Raw genomic sequence first — 18566 nt, 5'->3', positions numbered from 1 at the left:
TCTGGGAGTGAACAGCTACTTGGAAAGAACATAAACACTACTTTGAACTTTATTGGAGCCTGCTGTTTTTAAACGTTACACTTTTCAAGACGCGTCTTCTTATCATGATTCTCTTCTTGTTCCCTCGCTCCCTCAAACAGTTATTTTGATTTTCCAGTATTCGTATACGTATTCTACATCCTTTTTTGATTTCTTTCTTTCCATCCCTTCCTCTCTCTCTCTCTCCCTCTCTCTCTCTCTCCTCTCTCTCTCTCTCTCTCTTTCTCTCTCTCTCTCTCTCTCTCTCTCTCTCTCTCTCTCTCTCTCTCTCTCTCTCTCTCTCTCTCTCTCTCTCTCTCTCTCTCTCTCTCGACACACACACACACGGTGCCTTTCGCTAGCCCCGACCGCTCCACCGCTTCGTCGTTCTCGACGGCTACCCGCTCCGGTAGTCTGCAGAGCGGTGCTGAGTCGGCACCGACACTCCCGCCTCGACCCACCGTCGGAACCGTCGCTAGACCAAGTAGTTGGGCGGGAGTCGGAACTGTCGCTAGACCTAGTTCGGACGGAAGTCGAACCGCGTCGGATCGGAGTCAGACTGGGTCGGGTTGGGATTAGACGGAGCTGGCTACGAGTTGGATTGGCTGGTTCGGGGTCAGACTTGGTTAGACTTGAGTCGAACAAGTTGGTTTATCTCTTTGGGTGCTTGTCTCTTTTCGTCATGAAATTCGGACTTGGTAACATTTTTACACATCTGGCGATGCAAATTCTACAGACCAAAAATTCCGATCGCCCGCATATGCAACCCGTCAATCAATGCGTAATCACTTGTCACTTACCGGTAACATCAAAGCAGCGCTTACTCTATAACCGAGGCTGAGTCATACTCTTCGTGCACTGAAGGCTCGGGTTTTTGTTCGGCAGACCGGTGTCGCAAGCTGGCTTTTGTGACAATGCAGAAGTGATGATACCTTTGGCAAAAAGCACGCACGCTATTGTGTACGGTTTACAGCTTAGTGACGACAGGTGTGCCAACTTATTTCACATCAGCACAGCAAGAAAGCTCGGCAGTTATTTGACACCTGTAGTTAACGAATGGCAAATAAGGTAGAATGTTAGCTGTGTATTTAGGGCCTTGGTTAACTGAATCTTTCGATATTCAGTCATTGCGGATTGCTGAGTTTCAAGCTTTGATATTGTTAAGTGGCTAGTGCAATTGCTATTTATTTTGCGGGTGGATTTGGATTTTACTAATAAATTGATTATAGGAGTAGAGAAGCACTGGTCAACCCCTACAGCGTTCGTACCCCATGGACACCCCGGGCCGACTACTAATTACAATAAGAGCCGGGCCGTCGCGCCGCCGTCCTGCCGGGGGGACCGTCACTCTGCGCGATTCGCGGGGTGTCGATGACACTCGTCAGCTCCATTTTTCAGTGGAAGCGCCGCTCCTCAGCCAGCACACAGTGTCGTTTGTTTCCATCGTTTCCCGGTTACGGAGTCGTCCGTGCCGCGCGCGCTGCCGGCGCCCGCGGGGTGGGGCTCCGGGGACCCTGCCAGCTGGACGGCGGCCCAGAGCCGGCCCTCGGGCGGCGCTGCCCGGCTGGACGACCCGCGGCGGCTGACCGGCCGCCGGGGGCTGACACGGCACCGGACGACCTGTGGAGCGCTGCTGACGCCGCTGCCGCCTCACCAACTGACCACCTACCAACGGCCAGCGAGGAATTTTGCAACTAAGCGACCTTTTTCGCCGCCGATGCCGATCGATCGCCGCGCCTGCGGTATCTCGGACGATCGCGGCGCGAGAGGGACGAACGTGGCGCGGGGGTTAACGTGGCGTGGGGAAACTGAGGTGCACACTGCACAGGACAAGGGTGGCTACAGCGGGACGGCTAAAAGTTACATGTGAAGGGCCAAAAGCGGATGCCTTATGCCGACGCGATGTTCCAGTCTTGCACTTAAGTTATCTTTGAAATGAAGCGCTCCGAATCTCGCCCGTCTCTTGCATCTATTTTGGGCTTCAGAATTTGCGTAAGATACGGACACCACCTTTTATAGATTTGTCGTTGATCACCGCCTTAAAAAACTGTAAAACTTGGAAATACTGTAGGAAAAGAAAAAAGTGATTCCTTTAAAACAAAATCCTTTCACTCACTAATCCCACAGACGTCTGCGGCAACTATGGTTCATCCTGATCGATCGCCATTGAATCTACCATTGTCTGAGGCTGCTTTAGTCACCGTTCCGAAACCACTGGCTTGTATGTGTTGTTAGAGCCCGCCAATCAGCTCCATCCTATATAGTTTTGGAGCTCCCAACCTACTGCTCCGCCCCCACCACTTTGCACCCACCCTGCGCTCGTCTCACAGTGCACAGTCCAGATCTCGGCGGCCATACTGGCTCTCTCTCAGTTGTGAGTCACCCATCTGAACCGTGCAGCGCGGGTCACGAGGGCCCCTCTGAACAATGGCCGCCGTCCACTGGTGACGTCACGCCTGCTGTCCCGATGACGTCACCCCTGTACTCGGCCCGAGCGAACAACGTTCCGGCACGGCCCGACCGCAACGGGACACCACGCTCGTCCGGCCGCCTGACGCCGACAAATCGAGGCAATCTTTCTTGCTTTAATTGCATAATTTGGTGGAGATGAAGTGGCGTCTGTGGCTGGAACGAGCCGTGTTTTTCTCCGGGCTGTCGGGCACGCTTCGCGCTCGTGGTGTTCTCTGACCGAGGTGTGCCCCCGCTCAGCGCGCGGTGACTATGACTCACTCAACGCTGGCATTTAGTCCAGCGGGTCAGTTTAAACGACGCTCATTTTTTATGCTCGAAACAAGTGGGAGTGATGCAACGTCGCACATCACTCAGATATTTCTTCATGCAAAGTCTAATGACCTATGCCAACCAGAGCTCTTCTCCTCACTTTATAGTCGCTCGCACATTCCAGTCCTGACTCAGCCGTCATGATGCCAGTGCCGGCGGCGTCACAGACAGACTACAGCGCCTTTGTCACGTGCGTCACATCACACAGCACGTGTCACGCCTGTTGTTCCGCCGCCGCCGCGCCGCGTCTGACACCCGGATGACGTCCAATGACGCCTCGATGACGCTCGGATGACGCCGATGACGCCGCGGTGTGACACGGCACGCGCCGATGCCCGGCGGCGGCCTCCCAGCTGGAGCCGGCTCTGACAGAAGTCAGACGTGCCGCTGATCGGCGCAGCGGCGGCGGACGGTGGCGCAGCGGCAATTACGGCGCACATGCGGCCGGTGACGCCCCGGTGGCACAGTCAATGAGGCGACCGGAGCCCGTTTGGCGGCACGGTGGGAGTCGGAGGGGAGGGGGGAGGGGAACGGCTGCAGTCGTGATCGACAGGAAATGAAGTGGTACGTTTAAAACTGAATTAGTTAGGTATGCGGTGGGCCTAAAAAGCGAGATCAGTTTTTTATTCCCATCCAACATTTTCGAGACTTATAAATTGATGGCAATAAACTGTCGGCGCGTCGTACTCGTAAGCTCATGTGTGTTCTGCGATTGGCTGGCCGATATATTAAGCACTTCTGCATGTTATGATTTGCTTTGTTTTGTATTGGATGCCACATGTGAGGTGTTCATATATGCATGTGTTATACCTAACCTATTCTTCTCTTCACCAAATGTCAGCTGTCATGGGGCGTGAAACAGCTGTGTTCAACGCTCGCCCCGTCACACACACACAGCCAAACGCTCGCACACCCTAAACGCCACTCATCAATCACAAATTACCGACCTCGGCCGACGAGCCGGACCGCCCATTCAGACGTCCTTTGATCCGCGGCGGCGCAAATTACCGATCGACAATCACAAATTCAATCTGCGGCGGCGCTGGCGGCCCTCCACGGCCGCCGGCCCGTGTGTGTCGCGCCGCATTCCGTTCGGCCCCCCTCAGCTCACATTAGCAGACGGCTCGAGCGAACTCCGCGGCCGTAACGACCGTCTCCCGCCGCGGCCGAGCCCGACCCTCCGGGCCGCCGATCGCGCGCGCCGCTCGCTAAAGTCATCTATGAGCTGCCACAGCCCAATTTGTCGTAAAAGTGAGACATTTATATATGGCGGGCTCTGAAGTAATCCAGTCGTCCGGGCCGTACTGGGGTTGTCGGCCGGCGGCGGGGCGCGGCCGTGGGGTGAATTTTCCCGGCCATTAATTTCGTCATATCGCGTTATAACCGGGATCGGCCCGCTGTGAGGTTTGAGAAGTCGGATGTGTAACAGGTGGAAGGAAAAAGAGGGGAATCAGTGGGATTGTCCGCTGAAAAGAGTTGGTAATGACGCCGGCGAGGCCAGTTAGTAGACGGTTTATGATTAAACTGGCTAGTAATGAAATGAAATCAACTGATAACTGAGAGTCAACGTGCTTAAAAATCATATTGTTGTGACTTTCACGCTTGAAAAAGATTGCTCACGGCTCATTGTAAAGCGAAGCTCATCTCACATTCAGCAATAAAGGGACTGAAAAGGTTGATGATAACAGGAAAAGACATATCTCTTCTAAACCAAAGCATACTCTCCTTTATCCTTATTATGCCGGCCTCGCCGTATCCGTCACTGCCGGTGTGTCGCACTCAGCGGGTCCTGATCTCACAGAACAGTCGTTAGCTCCCTCCAGTCTACAGACAGCCGTTCGGGCCCGTCTGAGAGACGGGGAGGGAGGGGGTAATCGGTGCGTGGTCCGAGGAAGAGATGACCGATCGACCGCCCGCGGAAGGGGCGCCGCCTGTCGTCAGTGTCCGATCGGGCCCGGATGAGGCCCATCAGCCACTGCGAAATCGGCGACCGCTGGACACTGGACAGGATACCGCACATAGGGGTTGCCAGCCCTGTCGCCGTGTGTGCTGCGCTGCGGGCTGTGCGCAGCTGTCACACAGCTCAGTAGCCTGACCTTTTACATTTTATGAGATAAAAACAGCTCATATCATCACCTAAGTGCAGCTTGTCTGACATCCACACTGCTGTGACAAAAGCCCACCCCTGCCTTGCCGTCTGTGGGGGGCAGGGGTTGATAAAAATATCGATTAGATGGCGAGTGGCAAATAACTAGAAGAAAAACACGAATTGCTGCATAGCTCATATGATTTATTTTTTATTTTTGCATATATTTGATAACTCGATAAGTCACATCTCGCACAAGTAATGCTTTAATTTGCATGTGTATACGACAAGCTCCATTTTTGATCGAAAGAGGAGGCACTGCAAGCAAATAAGCGGCACTAAAATACGAACGCGCTCTTTTCATCATGACATTCCGCAAGAAGCCAGCCGAATGACATTCATCCTGCCTGCTATGCTGGCTAGGCTTGAGTTGCCGGGTCAAACGTTACCGATTAGTCAGTGCCCATAAATTCAGCCCTATTGAATAGGATATGATAATAATCCTATATGGGTGGGCACAGTCTCACTACCTTGCACTGGAGGTCCGTTAACCATTCACTCACTCTAGCCTCCGTACCGTGCCGCATGTCTCTCTCTCTCTCTCTCTCTCTCTCTCTCTCTCTCTCTCTCTCTCTCTCTCTCTCTCTCTCTCTCTCTCTCTCTCTCTCTCTCTCTCTCTCTCTCTCTCTCTCTCTCTCTCTCTCTCTCTCTCTCTCTCCCTCTCTCTCGCACACAGTTCCGCCCTTCTGTGCCATTCCCACTCACCGGCAGCCGTGCGACCCAATACCGCCGGCGGATTTCAAACGGCATCGATTCCTGACCCTGATCGATCACCAATAGCCGGGAAACAAAAACAGCCGCCACCTGGCGGCAGGTGCCTCTCTCGCGGCCGCACCCCCGTGGACCACCCCAGACGCCGGCAGTGAGCTGGGGGTATCCCCCTACCCCTCCCCCCACAGTCGAATCAACTCATCGGCCGTCAGACGGCTCCAAACGACCGTAAATGTCATCGAAGCGCCACAAAACTTTGCCGACTCCAATTACCCTAATTCGACAATGTCCGACATGCGGAGATCGGCGAACTTTTTCATAAAATCTGCCGACTGGTGCTGTCAGAGGATGAATATCCGACTCGGCCTCTCCCCTCCTCTCCCCTCCCCGCTAGGTCTCGTGCCGCCCGCGGACCTAATGAGGCTAATCTGGCGGCGGTGGGCCGACCGGTGTATCGCCGACGGCTATTTGCCGGGTCGGCTCTGGAGCTGGGGCCGGTGGCCGCCGTCCGCTGCCGTCCGTCCGCTGGTGTCGAGCTCTTCTCAGGCGGCGCACGTCGCAGGGGGAGAGTCGGTAACAATGAGCAAATCACGCGCCCGCGCCAAATAAAATCCGCGAATTGGCGCGCAACGCGGCGGCGGACCGGCGCGCTTTTTGCGAAACGAAAAATATTCGACGGCCCGATATGGTGGTGGTAGCAGTCTGTCTCGGTAGCTGTGATCCATCTAGTATTTTTGGGCGTTCCGATGATGTAAAATATATTCAACGCGAAATTGCACTATGCATATTCATTATTCCTTAAATACTGAAGACGAAAATATATGTTAAAATTAAATCATAAACCGATTGTGAGCGTGTAAAACAGCTACAGGTACATTGACCTAACCGTTTGTATTTTCATTGTGTTGCATGCCGCTGCCGCTGTCGGTGTGTCATTATCTGTTGAGCGAATGCACTGCACTAAACCGTGCGATTCCCGGTCTGCTCGCCGGCATCATCTGGCCTGCAAGTGCATAACGCCGCGACCGACCACTGCCACTGACTAGGAGAAATGGATAAATTAACACTGATATGATTCAAAACGAACTGGAACTTCCTACCGAGTACCAGCTCTTCTACCCCGGGTTTCCCAAGTCTAAAAAATCCCATTCTTTTGAACAAACGAGCATATTCCTTCCCACCGATGTCACTGGCACACTCCGCTGTATGTATGTACCTATCGACCTTCTGGTTCACTATGTCTGTCTCGCCGCGTCACATCACAAATCCGTCACGTCACGTCACAAATCCGTCGTGTCACGTCCGTCATCCACCGTGCCATATGCGCGTCGGTGCCGACACATGTTCGACGCTTCGGCGGCGGGGCGGCGGCGCAACGGGTTTCCACCATCGTGTCCGTCGGGCCACACACAATAGGTACGGCCGGGAAGACACCTGTGCTGCCTGTGGCACGGCGAGGCACAGCGTTTGCCCATCCGCGCACAGCCTTGACAGCTTGTGTCTGCTAACTGACTGCCACTAAACAAAGCCACCCAGGTGGAGGCCGCAGCTGCCGAATCCGCCCGAGTGAGTGTGAGGACTGGAGAGAAATATAGTCTGTCAGCATTAAATGATGTGCACCATTGAGAGGTTTGCGATCACCGGTTCGCGTATGACGCTGCTTTCTTGGAAATTATGTCTCAGTAGTCAATGGGGATGATCATTCAGTAGGTACACTGAAAACAATTTAACCCAAGGCCCGCGAGTAAACCGGTGTTTTGCGGGTACCCCTATCCGCAACCATTTTTAACCACCCTCCCAGGAGTACAGTAAGATCCCATTGCAGTGTAGTCGTCCCTGCTCTCAGCGGACTTGTTCGCTGACAGCGGTTATATCCGGTCAGAGTAAGTACGACTACACCGCAATGGGACCCAGCACTACTCCTGGGAGGGTGGTTAAAAATGGTTGCGGATAGGGGTACCCGTAAAACACCGGTTTACTCGCCAGCCTTGGGTTAAATTGTTTTCAGTGTATGGTAAAGGTCACCGCAGGTCAGACTCAGGACTTCGGGCTGCCGGGCTGAATGGATGGGACGCGGGCTAGACCGCCGATCGACCCTATGATTGTTTTACAGGAATAATGTTGCCTTTTACTATTTAGAAATGTTTTCATTGGAATGATGCAACTATATGATAAACGAATAACGCGACTTTTCGGTGGCTGATTAATCCGAGTCTCCAATGAAGCTATGCATTATATTTTTGGCGTGTGTTTAACCTTTGTGTTTTATTGTGTAAACGTTCTATTTACCATGAACATCGAAAAGTTAAATGACTGGGATGTATTAAAGTTTTGGGCATTATTCTATGTGTGCCTTAGGTCTTTTGCATTCTCTTTCACCATCTGACTGAGTTTCAGTGTCCGGTGTTGTGTTCCAGTATCCGATGTTCTATGTCCAGTTTTGTGTTCCAGTGTCCGGTGCTGTGTGTCCAGTTTTGTGTTCCAGTATCTGATGTTCTATGTCCAGTTTTGTGTTCCAGTGTCCGGGACTCCGGTGTTGTGTTCCAGTTTTGTGTTCCAGTGTCCGGTGCTCTGCAGAGGCCTCCCGCTCCATTAGTCCGCCGCGCCCGGCGCTGTTCCCCACTGCTGACGGCGCGCAATGCAGCCCGTGTCCGTCCCGGCAGCCCAAACAGGGCTCTCCGCTTCCCCGGAGGTACCGATAGGGGCGGTCCACCCGACCCGGGCCGGTGTCAGCTGCAGGGCCGGTCCAGTAGACCCCGCCCCCTCCGGTCCGGTCAGCCAAGGTCACCGAAAGACGGGGATGAGTCGAGTTATATGGGGGATTTTGGGCTTGGGGTTCGACGAGGAAAGATCATTATGAGTTAGCTTGCCGATCTAAATGTATGACGGGTCGATTGGCTTGAGGTCAGTCAATGGATACCTTGGAAGCCTTACTGTGTCATACTCATGACTATGAAAAAGATGCACTGGACTGCCTTAAGAAGCTCGATATTTTTTTAGACTGATTCTCGAATGCGTAGCCAAGAAAACAGGATTGACTTAAGAAGTGAATGGACTACCTATAACCTAAATGGTTTGCACGTAACCCTCATCTTAAACACCGCTTTTCCAGGTTTCATAATTTGACCTCTAGGCCATGATATCGTCCTCCTCCACACAATTGTCGCACCAGCGCCACACTCGTCACCAGTGCGGCGCGGCGCTGCGATTCGCCTCGGGCGTCATATTTCAAACGTGACGATCGCGCAGCGGTTGTCTCCCAGGTCACGTCTAAACCGACCCGCCATAAAATTTTGTTACCTTCAAATTGGTTCAAAGGGAGCATGGATCAGAGCTGCGTCGCCGGCGGCGCAAACACGCGCCACCCTCGCCGCGCTGTCGCCGCCGACGCGTCCTTTTTGTCCACCGGCGGCGGCCGAGTCGTGGCGGCGATATATTGAATCGCGGGTGTCAGCGAGAGGACCAGTGAAGGAGCAATAACGTCGGCCTGTCGCCGCACCATCTGCATAGATGCTGGTGGACATTATGGCTCTTGAGCGGCTCGGCGGGCCGATTTGGGCCGGATTTTATGGGCACTTGTTACCGACTCTGAATGGCCGGGACGGCGCGGCGCGCGTGCTGACTCGAACTGCCGCCGGCCGTTCAAAGGAATCGGACCGGCTCTGATCTGGGACCGTCGGCGGTGACGCCGTCACCGGCACGGGCCTGAACTGCCGCGGTTCGGACCGACTGCAATATGTCTGGGCAGTGTCACGGAACTGTCGATTGATTGTCATAACAAGTTTGTTTATGTCCATACCACTCGTAAAATGCAACACTCTCTCTGCAGTTAGTTATTTCTACTCCGAAAGAATAACGCTGCATATGAGACGTTGGCCGCTTAGTGACTATCTGGATGGGTTAAAACAATGAAATGTTTGAATTGAGTTTTATTCTCCAAATAAAATGAGCTTATTTCCAGGGAGCGACGGCTTTCCGTTTGGTTAGGAATGCAATGGTAATGTGAGAATTCATTTGTTAACAGCACATATTGGCCTTCCAATCAAATTATAGAGCACATCCCCGATGTTTGTTGTTAATGCCTTTTGTTCTTTACAAATGACATCATGTTTAGATACCACATGTTATGTGGCAGTCTCTCCTTCTACACTTTGATCTGCCATACTAAACCTTCTGATACCTGATACACCGTACTCATACCCATCCATAGCGCCATAGCAACACCATCCCTGCTCTACCCTCACCTACCATACCGCGCGTCACCATACCGCCGTGAAGCTGCAGCGTCGTCACTCCGATGAAAAACTCGGCCTGCTAACCTGCTCAGTCCATTCCGGCCAGCCGGCGCCCCGTCCGCCGGCAGACGGCCGATTTCATCAAACCCCTCCGCCGTCTCAATCGTCGACTTCGACGGCGCCGACGGGCCGATACCGGCTCGGGAATGTGTCGACGGAGTGGGAGAAACTACAGAAGTAAAGTGAGGAGGTGTATGCGTTTGCTATTGCGTGCGAGGGTAAATGTGACTTGTGAGAGGGTGCGAAGGGACGGTATAGCGCGTGGCTCGTAAGCTTGTTGAGTTCTGGCGCGCTGGGCTGTCGCCGGCCGGCGCTGCTTCTCTCTCGCCCTCGCCTGCCCCGGGAACCCAGGGGGGACAGCGAGGCTCGTCGAGTCCTCACCAGTGCGACACATTATGGAGATCCGGTCAGTTGATGGGGGCTGTTTTCGATAGGGTTAGCCAGCGGGAGAGAGTTAAACTTGTCACGCTGGATTAACTGCGCGGCCAGCGGCCAGCCTGCAGCGGGGGAGCGGGGGAATGGGAAATTAGGCGAGCGGCGAGGGGGCTGAGGGCTCCCCTGTCGGACGGGGTGCGGTCAGCGGCGGCAACTGTCCTCTCTGAGTGTGACAGCTCCCCCGGGGCTACTGCCGGGGACGGCCCGTGTCGCGAGCAGTGATTGACTGGACACGGTCCGCGATTGACTGGACACGGTCAACAATTGACTGTATATGCTCAGTGCTGTGGGAGACGAGTGCGTCTGCTGTGAATGGCTGCTCTGGTGCGGTGGGTTAATTCCAGTCCCGGTGCGTTTGACATGTGGTCTCCTCTGTAGCTCCTCTCCTCTGTGAAGTGGACTGTCCATTGCTATTGAAGCATCAGCTAGAGGATAGCTATTCATAAATTGAGCAGAGGCTTGGACATTTCTTTTTCACATTTACGGAGCTCTACTTAGTGCGTGCTCTTGTTCCTTCATTTCGTGTTGATATTCCAAAAATTAGGTGAAAGATTAGCAAATAAAACAATTGGACTTACGCACAGAATACCTATTTGAATTTAATTCACCTTTGCTCCACCTAAAAAAAAAAAAAACATTGTCGAGCTCTGTATATATTCGCACACCAGTCTGCCAACCCATCACTCCCAATCCAGTCCAGTGGCAACCCCCTGACTGTCAGTCTCGCCACACCGGGACACCGTCGCGTCGTCCGTGCCGATTTTCGTCAGTGTCCGCCGCCGCTGTCGAACCTCCTCGACCATCATCAATCGGTGTCCACAAACCCCCACTTGAAATCGAATTAGCCAACTACGGCGCCGGTCGGCCGGCCGCTCCTTTGCCGCCTAATCCAATCGCCACTAACAAGTGGAGGTTGATATTAATTTGCGTCAGGGGCGGCGCGCGGCGACGGACGGCGCGGCGGTGACGGTGACGGCGCGCCGAGACGGTCGCGGCGCGGGCGGGGCGATAAATGGCGCGATGACGCCCATTCTGACAGATGGAGGCAGCGCGGCGCAGTCAGCAGTTCCGCCGGCCGGCCTCTCGTTTTGGCGTCTTTCAGCGGCGGCTGTTGCTCGCGGGCGGACGGTCAATGGCGGTGATTTGCCGGACCTGCTCAGGGCCCAGGTGATGGCCAGGAGGGGCCTGCGCAGGCGCCCACACGCCATAGACATCAATGGATCAGCTGCTGGAGTGATGGGTAAATAAAGTAAATACATGCTTTTATGTTGATTATGTAAGGACATATTTGTGTTATGAGGTTATCGGTGGAGCCAACAAATTTTAGAGTGATTTAGAGTAATTTCATTTAGTTATTTGTTGGCTCCACCGATAACATCATAGCACAAATTATGTTGTAACAATTTTAGCAGTAATGTGCGAAGCATTCTATTCAGCGATGACCACTATTCCAATACCTACGCGAGTGCAAAACTGAGGATGATTCTCATTATACGTGATTTATAAAACCAGAAGAGTCTGGCTGACGATTTGATTTTCCCCCACAATCCACGAATAACACCGCTGTTTGCGATCGGCGTCTGGGCGACACCTCCCCGGCGACCGATCGTCTCGCTGTGCCCCTGTTTACATTTTGTCTCCATGTCACCCCCCCCCCCTCAGTAGAGTGAGGTGACCACCGCGGGGGCCCACCCCATACAGGGGCACCTCCGGTGGTGGCATTCTGTAACTGACCGCCTGTTCCTGACAGCCGGGCAGACATCAGACCGAAACGGCGACACCCCGGCATGGACCGCATGGACCACACTGTCCCAGCCTGTCACTGCCCTGGTCCGGTACATAGGGCGTCTGAGGTTATATCACAGAGCTCAAAGGTCGGCATCGCGGTTTGTTGTTCTTCGGCGAGACGAGATCCGTTTCCACAGCGGCGCGAAATGTGTTTTGATTTATTTCCTTTAAATGATTGTCGAAGACCGTTGGTTATGTTAAGTTTGTAATTCCCGAAGTCTGTGTTTGTCTTTTCCTTAGCATCCATGTTTCTAAGCCTTGTAAGTTGGTGCTGAGATAAACTTCCTGCCTTCGTGACTTCATGCTTGCACACAGATGCAAGTAGTTCCATTCTAAAGAAAAAGAAAAAGAAAAAGGGTAAGTAAAGATCACAATTGACGGCATCATGGTCATAGCCCCTGTTACCGCAGGAACACACACACTAGACACACAGCCTTATGTAAACGACCGCCCCCTTCGCTTCTACCTGCACATTCGTCCCCTACATTCCACCTCTCCTTCCACCTCCCTCCCCGTTCACCACTGTCTCCTCCGTTATCGGCCCCACAGCCGCCCGGCCGGCTGGCTGTCGCGCTGTATATCGATGTCTGGCCGGTGGCCGCGGGCACGACGCCCTAACTACATCGCCGCCAACTGGGATGGTAACGACGCGACCGGCACGAATACCGATCAGACTGTGGCTGGACGGTTTTAATGCGACACCACACCGCTGCTGCCCGCTGGCGAGGCAAGGGACGGTGGACAGCGGGCGCGGCTGCCGGACTTACGAATAAATACTCGGCGACCTGCAGTGTGAAAGTCCGGAGGAATGGTTGTTCAGTAGGTTAATTATCATTTGAACTCTGCATGGTGCGACATATGTAAGTTGCTTTAACAATAACGGGGAACGTCAGACGTTCATGAGGATAATAATCTTCCTCAAATGGTGGATAAACCTATAGCACAAATTCATTACCGCAATTTATTTTCCCGTCCAAATTCCTGTCATTGTCCGACTACATTGTGTCGTGAAACCGCCTTAACATGCATCATCTCCTTTTTTCGTGGGAGGTAGCAACTTTAGTCCCGTGGGCTGCTCTGCTGCCGGAGTAGCTGTTGACTGTCTCTCTGTATATTTCCGCCGTCCTGTCTTCTCTCTCTGCCGTTCCAGCGCTGCGTCTCGGCCAACAATTCCAAACTCTGTTTTGCGCCATCAAAGTCAGTCGCTCATCTAGGGACTCGTGCCTCATTTTCCGGATTTTTAGCGGCGCGTTTTCCGTCTGGCTGCTCCGGTCTCTCGCAGCGGAAAAATCCCTCTGATTACGACAAGCCTGGCTGATGACCAAATTGAATCTGGCCCCAACGATGATTTCTTGTATCCTTTAATTACCGCGCGGCCGGATCCCACTTAATCGCATGTGGCATGCTTAATTTGGCGCTCGCTGCGGCGGCGGGCTGCCGGCTCCCAGCTGCCGTCTAACGGCTTCTTCAGCAGGTCTTCTAGCGTCTCGTCCCGGCAATATTGACGGTCGGAGCCGCGGCCGGGGGCGGGCCGGCGTCGAAAGGAGAATTACAGGGCTTGGCCAGCTCATATCGTCTGGATTAGGGCGCCGCAAAGGGCCCAACGACCACGGTGACACAGATTTAACGCATGTATTACACGGGGGCGGCTCAGCGATAGTGGCAATTCGTTTCATCTGCGCCTGGAAGCCGCCTCGATGAGACCGAACGGAAGAAAGCGCCCTCGAGGATCTCGGGATGGGAGCTGAACGGGGGAGGGGAGGGCCGGACATCGCGAAGGAGTCTCAAGTTCTTGCGCGAGCCAGTTCGACGAGCTCCCATTTTCCTATGAATTATGATTTTTCCAGCCATCCGGCACCTCTGTCGATTTCTAACTGTCCTCGATCCCCGTCTGAAGAGCGCTCTGAGAACAAAAACTGAGCAGCAGGGCCGGGCGCTCCGGCCGGCTGCGCCGTGCCATTCAGGCACGCACGTCCCTGCACAAAGCGCCGCCAGCTCTTCATTAGCCCCTCGTGGTGCCGAGAGCCGCCGAGAGTCCCCGAGAGTCGCCGAGAGTCGGCGGGCCGGTGCGGACGATCGTCATCACATTATCCGCGCTATCGGGCCGACCGGCGCGGCGGCCGAGCGGGCATTGTGGAGCGCCGCTCTGGCCCAGATAGGGCGCGTCGACGTGACCTATCCGCCGGCAGCCATCAGCGGCACAACAATGCGCCCCCCGACCGGCCGACCGGCAGGTCCGCCGAGCGGTCGGCGCGACACCGGCCGATCGGCGGTGACTCCATGGTCTACCACCATTGCACGCACTGCGTGGTGTGGCATTTACATGCTTATAGGTTGCAGAGCTGTACTGAAGACGGTGAAGCGGCATGACATGTAGTCGGTGGACGCAGCATCAATTTAAGTTCCATGAACCTGGCTCATGAGCACTTCAATAGTTAGATGATTTTACACGTCCGATTTTACCGCAGTTTACGTGGAATATTCATATTATTTACTGAAATGAAACAAAAATGTAATGGTGTTTTGCTTTCAAAATTATTCATCATGAGCCATTTTATTCATGCAAGCTGCAATGCAATCGGTGAATTCTTAAGATTCTGATGTGGTCATTCCTTAAAACAGCATCGTCTACTCTCGCCATTTGATGTCTATTGAATTCCAGTTTCGTTTCGAATCTCTCTGAATACCTCCATTTACATTCTAATTATCGATATTCAATGCACACAGCTCCACTTGGACTCGATTCCTGATGGACCCTCCCGACTTCCAACAATCCCAAACGGACGCCGCACCCGTCACAGGCCTGTCCAACATCCTGAGCCGCGTGACTGACCACCGGGCTCAACAATGGCGGCGGCCGGGGCGGCGGCGGGGGCAGGGCGGCGGACCCAGGCTCCCTTCCGGTCGACAGCGCCCGGGGCATTCAGTCGACCCGTGTACCGTCCGGCCGGCCGGACGCCGGCGCCGCTAGTGAGGTGTGAACGCACCCCCGCCGACTCTGGCCACCGGAATGGGGCGCTACGGATGTTTCCGGTCACTTCGACCGGGGAGAGGGGCTGGGAGGGTGGTTTGTGTAGCTTGTAGGTAAAGTGACTTCCGAAATCCGAGGGCACTCGTATAGTAGCTGTATTTTGATTTGTCCTAAGCGCTGGGGTCCGAGGTGGCATTCACCATTATTGGATGCCGTGACACAAGAAGCTGGCTCATGGTTGAACAATAAGCGCAAACGGAGATTGCAGGCGTAACTTGATACTCATTTTTACCTCATATCTTGACTTTGCTGGCAGAAAACTGACAATTTTCCGTTTTAAGGTGTAACGTTATAGGACTACGAGGATGAATCATCTACCTACGCAAGGCAAGGCGTCCATCTACGAAGGTTCGCTGTCGTGAATCACTCGATGCACTGTGGCTCTTGCATCAGCAATGTTTCCGTTGGATTGACGTCGCATAAAGACACTTAAGCTAAACATTTGCAGCTTTAGACACCTATTACTGCGAAGTGCGATGTTGTTACGTGCCTACACACATTTAATTCGTAGGTAACTTGGCATGCATTTTTCAAAGACCACTTCAACCTGTTGAGACTAAGACCATTGGATACCACTGAGGGTTTAGAACATTTTAATGCAATTTTAGGGCAAAAAAGGCAAGAACTGGCATATTAGGGAAGCTGGTGCGTCGGAGGCCTGCAGTAGCTGAGACTTTTTCCAATTCTGCTGGAATGAGCTGTCACCGGTGGAACAGACCCCCACGAACGGTCATTCTGATTACCGAAGTCGTATGCCTGTTTCTGGTAAGCCAGCCACCTATGCCGTTGTCTGTTGAGTGACCTCCGTCCTCCAACCCAGACAAGATAATGAGATCCGTAAGGTTTACAAAATAGGGAGGAAAGATGACGGGTGATGCGACTTTACTTATAGACATTTTAAATGTCACATTTATGGCCACCTCTCCTTTCAGCATAATTTTATGATACCTAGCATCGTAGGGAATCTGACGATTCAAAACTTAAACCCAATAAGCCAGATTCACAGTCAGAATTTAACACCTCAAAGCCCATCCCTCAGCTGTGGTAGCGATGGCCCAGAGTCCAGAGAACTCAGAACGGACAGACTGAGATAGCCTTGGATGTCAGCGCTCATCTTCCGGCGCACCCGACGCGTTTGGGTCGGGGCATGGGTCGGGGCAACCGCGGACGTCATCTAGCGGCGAGCTACTAGCGACGCTATGCGGGGATCCTAGCAACTACTGTCTTTTTCGTTCGGCAATGTATGTACGAGCATTCGTGTGCCTACGTCATACGTGTCATGCCATACCGCCTGTTGCGCATGAATGTGTAATTTATTTAACCGGCACTTTGTTGTGCTACCTTTCATTTATTAGACTAAAACACATCCCACATATCCTCTGAAGTGCCGCGGTGGTAAACGGTCGGGTCGGTCCAGCCGTAGCATGCGCATTGCGTAGGTAATGCGGTGCAGTATGCTTTCAGGCGTTTTTGCGAGTGCCATCTAGGGGCAGGTTTATAAGTAAGTGGAGAAGAGCAGTGTTATGTTCGAATCGAGTGTTTCAGTATCTTTGCTATGCATGACCCTATATTGAGACGGTTAATTGTGAACGGTTTTTATTCAGGTTTTGGTTTAATTTGCTGAGTATGTCCTTAAGACAGTGAGGCAATGTAAAAACGGCAAAATGGATGAGCGGAACATACACACGATAATTTCAGGGAATATGTAGTTAGTGGAAACAATGCTTTATCTCATTATGTAAATGGTATACAAACGTGAAGGTGAAACACTATTTGACGAAAAACCACCATAGTCACAACACACATTATGACAAAACATGTCACTGTTGTCAGTCTGGACTCATCAATTGAAAATTAATGCCCTCAAAATCAATGCCCTCAAAATCAATTGAAAATTAATGCGCATTAATTATTGAAAATTAATGCGCAGATCAGTCAGCGATCAGTAGCAGAGGCCGGGCTGGCCAAGCCCTGCGGGTCCCGCATTGGCAGAACGCGCACCATACCCGCCATTGCCCGCAGTGCCATCAGGTCTGCCCTCGCTGCTAGACCTGCCGCCTCTGAACCCACCCCGTCCAGCTGCAGGTACGGCTATTCCTGCCACCACGTCTCCAATGAGTCCAATAGGTCCATTGTAGAAGCTTCTCTGAACCTCAGCAGGGACGCTGACTCTGGGTACTTCTTGGTACTCTCGGGGCTCTTGGTCTTCTGCATTTGCTAGATTATCAGCTGCCGCCTGATAGCTAGGATCATTGTACTGTACGTCGGTGACGAGCCCGGACGGTCCTTGGACCCGGTAGGTGACGTCCTGTCTCCGACCGTTGGGCAGCAGCGCGGCGTACGAGCCCTCGGTCCGGTCCCCGAGACGGTCCTCACGGGAGGTCACCGACACACCCGAGTAGGGGTCACTGATGCCGTATTCGACCACGTAGTCGGGGACGGAGAAGTAGTCGCCGGTATAGTCACTGCTGTAGTCGTCATCGTTGTACCTTTTGTCGCTGCCGTAGTTGTCACCGCTAGAAAATCCACTAGAAATGGGAATGACGAAGTTTCCTCCGTTAGCGGCTCCTTGGTCGCTTGCAGCAGGCACATCATAAGTTTCTCCATTGTTGGTAACAGCAGGAACACCGTAGCTTACTCCATTGTTGGTAACATCGGGAATACCGTAATCTCCTACGTTGGGCCCACCATGGTTGGTAACAGAAGGGACGCCGTAGTTTCCTCCGTTGGAGCCACCATTGTTGGTATGATTAGGGACACCGTAACTTCCTCCATTGGGGCCACCATTATTGTCAACAGGAGGGACACCGTAGCTTCCTCCATTGGGGCCTCCATTGTTGGTAACAGCAGGGACACCGTAGTTTTCTCCATTGGAGCCATCATTGTTGGTAACAACTGGGACACCGTAGCGTCCACTATTGTTGGTAACAGCAGAGATACCGTAGTTTCCTCCATTAGACCCACCATTGTTGGTAGCAGCAGGGACACCGAAGCTTCCTCCATTTAAGCCACCATTGTTGGTAGCAGCAGGGACACCGTAGCTCCCTCCATTGGAGCCCCCATTGATGGTATGATTATGGACACCGTAGCTTCCTCCATTGGAGCCACCATTGTTAGTGGTAACAGCAGGGACACCGTAGCTTCCTCCATTGGAATCACCAATGGATCCACCATTGCTGGTAACAGCAGAAACACCGTATCTTCCTCCAGTGGATTCATCCTTGTTCCTTACAGCAGGGACACCATATTCCGTCCCAGGGGAATCTCCATCGATAGAATGTAGATTTTGACAATTCGTTGCGGGCAGGTCATACGATATTCTGCTATCAGTCTCGGAGCCTTGGGCAAGTACGAACGGCTC

The sequence above is a fragment of the Amphibalanus amphitrite genome, unplaced genomic scaffold (assembly GCF_019059575.1).
Source record: "Amphibalanus amphitrite isolate SeventyFive unplaced genomic scaffold, NRLGWU_Aamphi_draft 000035F_arrow, whole genome shotgun sequence".
NCBI lineage: Eukaryota > Metazoa > Arthropoda > Thecostraca > Balanomorpha > Balanidae > Amphibalanus > Amphibalanus amphitrite.
Note: the sequence above shows the minus strand (reverse complement) of the source record.